Source organism: Suncus etruscus, chromosome X, assembly GCF_024139225.1.
Source record: "Suncus etruscus isolate mSunEtr1 chromosome X, mSunEtr1.pri.cur, whole genome shotgun sequence".
NCBI classification, from domain to species: domain Eukaryota; kingdom Metazoa; phylum Chordata; class Mammalia; order Eulipotyphla; family Soricidae; genus Suncus; species Suncus etruscus.
The window spans coordinates 75585403-75594099 of record NC_064868.1 but is presented as its reverse complement, the minus strand read 5'-3'; positions in this window follow the sequence as shown (position 1 = coordinate 75594099).

The following is an 8697-nucleotide window of genomic DNA, read 5'->3' as shown; positions in this document are numbered from 1 at the left end:
TGAACTTAACCTAACCATTAAAGAAAAAAATATAGGGCTGGAGTAATAGCACAGTGGTAGGGCATTTGCATTCCATGTGGCTGACCCAGGGTGGAACTGAGTTCAATTCCTGGTGTCCCATATGGTCCCCTAGCCATAAGCAATTTCTGAGCATATAGCCAGGAGTAACCCCTGAGCATCACTGGGTGTGGCCCAAAAAAACAAAACCAAAAACAAAACCACAGAAAATGCAAATGTAGGCCTGGTCTCCTCAGACTCCCCCCCCAAACAAAGCAAAAGCACCTCAAAGAACGAAAGAATGAATTTGCATCCAAAATGCATTTTATGAAGCCAACATGACCCTGATGCCAAATCCAGTCAAATTATAAATTGAGAAGCTTAGTTTCATTAGCTTTACAGAGCAAGCATCTTCAGAGTACAGAGGAGGGAAGTGGTAGGGTAAAGCAAGCTCAGGTGTTCAAAATCGCTAGGAAGGAACATTTACAGAGTACTTGTCAGGTGTCCAAGATTGTGCCTAATACTTTAAATTCATTTAAATTACCTTCAAGAAACTTTACAATTGTATGATATGGTAGGCATTTTAAAGCATATTCAGAATGTAGACAATAAGATGACTAATTCACAGCAGTGTAACTATTACCTAGTTGAAGAACTATAGCAGGAGAAACATGATTGAATCCTATCCCTACCCCTGTGTAGTCTTCTAAGCCTATATTTATCTCTTTTTATTACTCCAGAGAGATAATCATTTTCTAGAACAGTTTGATATCTTCAAAAAAAGTCTATAATTTTACTGAAGTCTTTTTCCTGAGAGTTTTTTGGCTTGTTTTTATTTTTTTTGGGGGGGGGGGGCACAGCCAGCGATGCTCAGAGGTACTCCTGGTTCTACACTCAGAAATTACTCCTTGCAGTGGTAGGGACCCCATGGGATGCTGGAAAGTGAACCTGGGACAGCCATGTGCAAGGCGAGCACCCTACCTGCTGTACTATATCTCTGACCCCCTAATTTTATTAAACATTTTATATTTGTACAACATATATGTGCAAATATGCAGATTATGGTGCTTTTTTCATGTTTTTAACTATAGAGATGTATTTATAATTATGTACCTCCTGTTGCAACTGAGTTTTGGGTCAAAATTAAGTTACTGAGATGTGTCTATGTGTGGCACATTATTTCAAGTTGATTTTCCACCTTTAGTCAGTCATTATCTTGTTGAGTATTTGTCTCCAGTTTATTGTTTCCATGTCTCCAGTACTCCGATGTGACAATCCTTGAACATACTGACCATTCTTGAACATTCTTCTTGCGTGTATCAGAAAGTGAGATTATTGCATCTTGAACAAACAGCTAATACTAGATATTGTTAAAACAGTTCATATATTTCCTCCCATTTGTAATGTCTGAAAAGACCTAATATGGGCCTGGAGCAATAATACAGCAGGCAAGGCACTTAACTTGCACATAAACAACCTAGGTTTGATCCCCGGTACAAGATATAGTCCCCCCAAACTCCACTAGGAGTGAACACAAATCCAGGGTTAACCCTGGGCACTTTTGGGTGTGGCCCTCAAACAAAAAATATAATAAAAGAAAAAAATAAAGATTTATTGCCCTATCTTCTTTTATATTACTGACCAAAATTTTGCCAACAGATGGCTCCTGAGCAATGTTTTTTTTTCCTGGTCTTAATTTTAATGTCCATAGTAAGTGGAGTTAATATTGTTTTAAGGAAGCATTCCCCAGATTATTTTGTATGTGTTGCATCACAATACATTGAACATTTTTCTTCAGGGTTGTTAGATAGTTAAAACCCTGAATGGAGTAATATGAAGTTAAATTAAGATAATACAAGAAATGCAATAGATGCAGGCAGGGGGAGGGTAGGAAGAAAATTGGGGATATTGGTGGTGGGAAATGTGCACTGGTGAAGGGTGTGGTACATTGTTTCACTAAATATCAATCAATAACAATTGTAATTGTGTATCTGATGGTGATTCAATTGGAGAGTTTATTTAAAATAGAATAAAATAAAATAAAATAAAATAAAAATAGATGAAATTGCAAAAGAAGTTTATTCAATACTTTTATTTACTTATTTTCCCTTTATTGATTTATTCATTTGGTTTTTAGGTCACTCTCATCAGTGCTCAGGGATTACTCCTGAGTCTACATTCATGAATTATTTCTCTTGGTGCTTGGTCAACCATAAGAAATGCTTGAGATCAAACCCAGGTGGCATGTGCAAGGCAAGCTCCTTACCTACTCTACTATCAGTCCAAACCCTCTTTATCTTTAAAAAATATTTATTGATGATCTGCTACAAACCACATGCCACTACTCCAAACTTTTTGGAGCTTAGTAACAGAGAGGAATAGGGTGTCATTGAACATAGTATTGAAGCTGTAGACACATTAAAACTGTTTATGCGCTATAGAAGAGAAATACTGAATAACACTTGAACTGGAGAAGAAATATTTTCCAGGAAAATTCAGTAATTCGGGTTTGGTCTGGTGGAGTTATAATTCATGGAAAGGGCTAAAGAAAGAAACAAAAATGGTGACTATAGATTTTCTTACTTCTTTAAGAGATGTCTTTACTACTGAAATCAAAAAGGCTACCAAAATATTGAGTTTTCTAAGAGTCTTTTGGCAATCACAGCAAAATTAGGCAAGAATGGAACTATAAACAACAGATGAACAGTTGAACTAGTTATACATAAGAGAAGTAAGCACAGGATTTCTTAAGAGAGAAATCAGGGGGGCCAGAGCAGTGGGGCGAGCATAAAGTGTCTACCTTGCTCATGCTCGCCTAGGACAAACCGAGGTTCGATCCCCGGGCATCCCATATGGTTTCCCAAGTCAGAAGCTATTTCTGAGTGCATAGCCAGGGGTAACCCCTGAGCGTCACTGGGTGTGGCCCAAAAACCAGAGAGAGAGAGAGAGAGAGAGAGAGAGAGAATAGAGAGAGAGGAGAGAGAGGGAGAGAGAGGCACTGGACTGAAAATAGGAGAAAAAAAATATATATATATAAGAAGCAGTGTTACAAAACAAACATTCTGTTCAGGATGAGAAAAGACACTGCAGGACAATAAAGTGTCCATTTTACTTGAGCCAGAATAAACTTGCCAAGTTTCTTGATTCACTGGGGGGCACAGCTTTTTCAGTTTCATGCCAAAAGACCATCTCCTAGGATATGGAGACCATCTGTGTCAAGGAGCAAAGCCCTTAAAGATAATTTCAATGTAAAATGTGGCGTGACGAGTGCCATATTGTCTGACACTGTCCAACCCCTTTCGTATTTCAACAAGTTAAGCACAAAGGAAGTAAAAAACTGCCAGCAACAATGAACCAGAATTCCCAGACAGCTCCAGGGGAGAGGGAGAAGGCTTTGACAGAATTAAGACAAGTGGGCATGGATGTGCACAAAGGTGTCTAAAACCACTAACTACGGAGTTTGCAACAAGCTTAGTGAGATGTCTGGGCCTTGGGCCTCATGCTGGCCCAGTTCTTTACCATTGAAGATCACATGGGAAGCAAAGATTGTTTTTCTGCTCCCACTCAGGCTATCATTCTGCTTAAGTCCCTATCCAACAACCCCTGCAGTAGCCAAAAATCGTTCTGCTCTGGTTGTATTAGTTTCCACTTGTTGCTCAATTGAACATGATGATGCCAAATTCTTGATAAATAGCTCTTGGTTTTTAGGCTCAACTCACTATATTTGAAATTGTGTGCTTGAGATTTGCATCAAAGTAGTCCAAGTGAGTGAGGATATAGATGAAGACAGATTATGGTTGGAGAATCGCACATGGAAATTTATTTCAATTTTCTCTACTGTTTAATATCTTGGAAAATTTCCATTAGAAAGGAAGAAAAAAGGAAGGAAGGAAGGAAGGAAGGAAGGAAGGAAGGAAGGAAGGAAGGAAGGAAGGAAGGAAGGAAGGAAGGAAGGAAGGAAGGAAGGAAGGAGTGGGTTCAAAGAATGAGTGAATTTAATTCAAGAGATTATCTGGTCAAAAGCCCTGAGAAATAAAACCTTCAAGAATAAAATAGACATGATGTCAGAAAAAAGAGAATACTTCACTTTCTTTACTCACTGGGGAATATTCTTTCTATTTTCTCCTTTTGAAAATTTTGTTAGTTCAAGAGATATCTCCAGATGTGTAATCATATGACACTGAGGGATAGGGAGATAGAATAGTTTCTGTTCTTCATTCATAAGTTCATGGGAAGACAGAGGGAATTTACAGGGTTTCACTAGCCAGATTGGGGGTGGAAATGTTTGACACCAAAGGAGAGAGGTAAAAACAATTCTAGTTCATGTCCCTGAGAAAGAATTTCTTGAGGGAACAGTGTCTGAAATGACCCTGAAATTTGAGTATAAATATGTCTAGTGTATATTTGTATATTTAAGCTAGCCCTAAAAGTTTGTGAATCTGGAACAAGATATTATCTGGTACATCCATATTAGCAAACTGGCTAATAATATATGTTCTATTTGTCTACCTGACAAGTATATTTTATAACAATTTGAGATGCTAAATTGAAACATAAAATTTGGGTACTTCTTAGAATTCTAGATTGAAGCATGACTTCAAGAAGAGATCCAATTCCCTGACTTACAGATAGTCTCTCTTTTCTTCTTATTCTGGCTTCTATCTCTCATCTAGAAACTTTATGCATGTGTAAGAAATGAGTGTACATAACCAAAACTCACCAAAATACTCCCCCAAAATCCAGTCCTTATTCTCTGCTTAGACTTCAGAAGTTCACCAGCAGCAACATTTGCCTTAAGTGGATCAAGGTGAGTCTCCCTTAGTCCTGAAATGTGACTCTTGAATCATTGGACAGGAAAAAAATGAGGTTTTAGGTTCACTGTTTTACTTAGAAGCAGAGAGGAATGGAGGTGCTTGCTGGGAAGATGTTTGCCTTGCAAATTCCTCCCCTATGAAAGTAACACATTTAAGGAATAATCAGAGCAAGTTGCTCTAAAACACAAAACTGAGATTAGTAGGTTCCTCTTTTTTTAAATTTTTATTTTGATCATAGTGGCTTACATATCTTTCACATTAGTATTTTAGGTACATATTAACATTGAATCAGCTTAATACCCACCACCAAATTTGTCCTCCCCCCTTCCCCATTCCCTTTCTGCAACCCATATCCCTCACCATCACCCCCCGGGCTTTTAGAGTAGGTGGTCCCCTCTTTGTCTAGCTTACTATCAGTGATCATATATCTGTTTGGTCCTGGTGCCCTCCCTTGTTTCTCCCTCTGTTTGAGAGGCTAAGCTAGATAAATCGAGTTATGTGGTTTTGTTTGAGGGAAAGAAAAGCAATAGAATGGGGTTAAAGAATAAGAAAATTTTTTTTTAAATTAAAATATGCTGAAAATGGGTGGAGTCCTTCTAGTGGCTATCAACCTCAGTTTGAGAGAGGATATGAAAAGATAATTGAAACACCATAAAATACAAAAATAAATGTCAAATTAAATATCCAGTGAGCACTACAGCAATAAAGACAAGCATCACACAATAGTCTCAGTTCTGAAATCAAATCATGCAAAAAGAAAGAGAAAGATAAAATAATATAAAATAAAAAGGAGACATCGACTTCAATATTTACACCAAAATAAGGACTTCAAAAATAATCAATCAATCAAAAATATATAGGTAGAAAAATGATTATTTTGTGCTTTTTATTTCCTTTTTTTTCTTTTCCCCTTTGCATAGGCACAGTAACTATTGGGGATATTATAGAGGGAATTCCCTTGGCCTAGGAGATACAGGGTTTTCCACCCCTGAAGTATACTGTCATAGGATTAACTAGACTCCTTGCATGGTCATTTACTCTCCCCTCAGTGATTTTTTGGGTTGTATGGAAGACTTCTGCTTCGTCATGGATGGTAAAATTGGACCTCTGTATCTAGAGATCTTGGTGACTGTGCAGCTCAAGGAATGGAGCTTATGATGAAGGCTTTCTTTGTGGTTCTAGCAGTTCTGCTTCTTCAGTGTTTTTTGTGTGTGTGTGTGTGTGTATGTGTGTGTGTGTGTGTGTGTGTGTATGGTTTTTGGGTCACACCCGGCAGTGCTCAGGGATTACTCCTGGCTTCATGCTCAGAAATTGCTCATGAAAGGCAATCGCCTTACCTCCTTGCTATCTCTCCGGCCCCTCTTCAGTGTTGTTTTAATTCATCTTCTGTAGTTGGTGTTCTTGGTCATTATGTTGCTCCTAGGATGGAGCCTGGGATAGAGTCTTTCGTTATGTTTCTGGAAGACCCGTTCACTTGCGGTTGTCTCAGTCAGACCTCTGGAATTGGAGATCTTGTTTGTTGAACAGATTATAGACCAAAAACTAGGTTAGAGCTTTTTGTTGTTGTTGTTGTTGTTGTTGTTGTTGTTGGTCCCAGGATGCTACTCTCTAGTCCTGGTTGTAACAACCAGTCATCTGTATATAGCAATCTTGGTTTTTGCACAGATCAAAGGGTGACATGTCTTCTGATTTTGTCTTATCGTTGGCTGGTGAGGAAGGATAACTTGCTCTTAGATCTAGTTGTTCCCATTTCCTCATTGTCAGGTTATCAATTTAGAACTGGCATATGTTGGCGTCAGAACAGCATTATGAATGCCCTGGAGGGGATTTGGTTCCTGGAGCTGTTTGGAGAACTCTGTCGTTTCTATGTCTGGGATCCAGGAGTCAAGGCTGGATGGTTGGTGCCTATTTCCCTGGTGTCTAGGTTGTTTCCACGTGACATACATTCAGGGTGGAAGATGTCCCTGTGTTGTAAAAATGTATAAGTTCTTATCCTTAGTAGATAAAAGCTTGTTTTTACACGTAAATTTTTCCCTATTTTTAATATGCCTTTGCAGGAAGAATTGATGCTACATTATATTGCTGGTGGATTTGGGGGTGGAGAGAGAAGAAAACAGACCCATGACAAAAACTAAAAATATATATGCTCAGACATATCTAAAGAAAAAAGAGTTTCTTAAAAAAAAGAGATTAAATAAAAGACATAATTAAAGGAATAAAGTGGGGCCTGGAGGGATAGTATGGAGGCAAGGCGTCTGTTCTTCCTGCAGGAGGACGGTGGCTCATATCCCGGCATCTCACATGGTCCCCTATCCCAACCAGGGGCAACCTCCGCGCACAGAGCCACGAGCACCCTCCGAGCGCCGCCAGCTGTGAGTAGGTCCCTCTTGCTATTACCTCTGTGGTTTCATGTAAGTAACATTTTTCTTTTTTTCTTTAGTAATATCTTTAAGCACCATGGTTACAGAAATGTTCTTAGTTGGGTTCAGTCATAGAATTGAACACCACCTTTCACAATTTTTCAGAAACAGCTTTCAAAATCTGGAAATCTTGATAATAACAAGGCCTAAAAACTGGGCTGGATTGAAAATTGTCTGAGCTGATCCTTTGTAAACCTGACATAACATCTGCTCTGTTGTCAGTGCTCTCTGAATGAAAATAAAGCCAGTTTTATTTCTCCCTCTGAATTCGCTGAACAGATAGGTGGATTTTAGTTAGAAGTGAGAGTGGCAAGACTCAAAGAATCTTGAAAATACATTAGTGAGAAAATCTTAGTTAATGGCATCAAAAAGAGTCATTTATCATAAAAAATTAATTCTGTGTGGGCTGAGTTAGTTTGTCACTGATGAAAAAATATGTTGGTAAGCCCAGTCACAGTGAATCAAGTTAGAAGAATAATTGCTTTCTCACGAGTAAAATAATGAATACACTTCTTGCCAGATTTTACCTTCAATGCTAGCCGTTTGCTTGCAACTACTTTACATGAATAGCATACTAATTATAATTAAATAGTGTACATTTATTAAGGAAAATATAGAGTAATTTGGAAGGGTCACTATAACAAGTTTAAGGAAATAAAACTATTTCTGTTCACCTATTCTACAGTTGCTATCTAGAGGCAGTATAGCTGTTGAGTTACAAGTGGAGTTTCTAAAGTTAGGTGGCCCAACTTGGCCAATAATTTTAATCTAATCATATGGCCATGGAAAAGTTCCTTTATTTCTTTGTTTCTGAAACATAGGGACAGCAACAACAGTTAATTAAGTTAATTTATATACAGGACTAGAAAGAGAGCCCATACTAAGCCCATGTAAATATGTCTTTTTTGATAGGCAACTCTCGAACCCCCTCCCAACTGCCACCCTTTATTACCTCATTGAGAATGAGTGGGGCTTAACTAAATGTAGAAAATTTATTATTAGCAATAATAATCATAATAATCAGTATTCATATGTTTTTATTACCTGCGAGGGACCAGACTCAGTATTTTACTGAGAGAGGTGGCTTATATATTCCTAACAATACCTTTAGGTAAGTACTATTACTATTCACATTTGGCAGATGAAGAAATTGAAGTCCAGAGAAGGGACATAGGTTTATCAAGATCACAGAGCTAATTTCTATTAGAGCTAGATTCTGAACTCATGTGTGTTGAGTGCAAAACAGTGTGAAATGAAATTATATTTTTCTCAGGATCCAGCTGGATCTTGATAATTTTTTTTGAGAAGAGAACCACTAGTTCAGTGAGACTGTGGTCTATCACAAAAGAAGTGCAGAGAAGAGGCTTCTTACAGTTGCATAATGAAACAGAAGTGCAGAGGGGAAGAGGCGGCTTTTCCCATTGAACTATTACTATTATTACTGCAATTACTGGTACTGGTAGCTG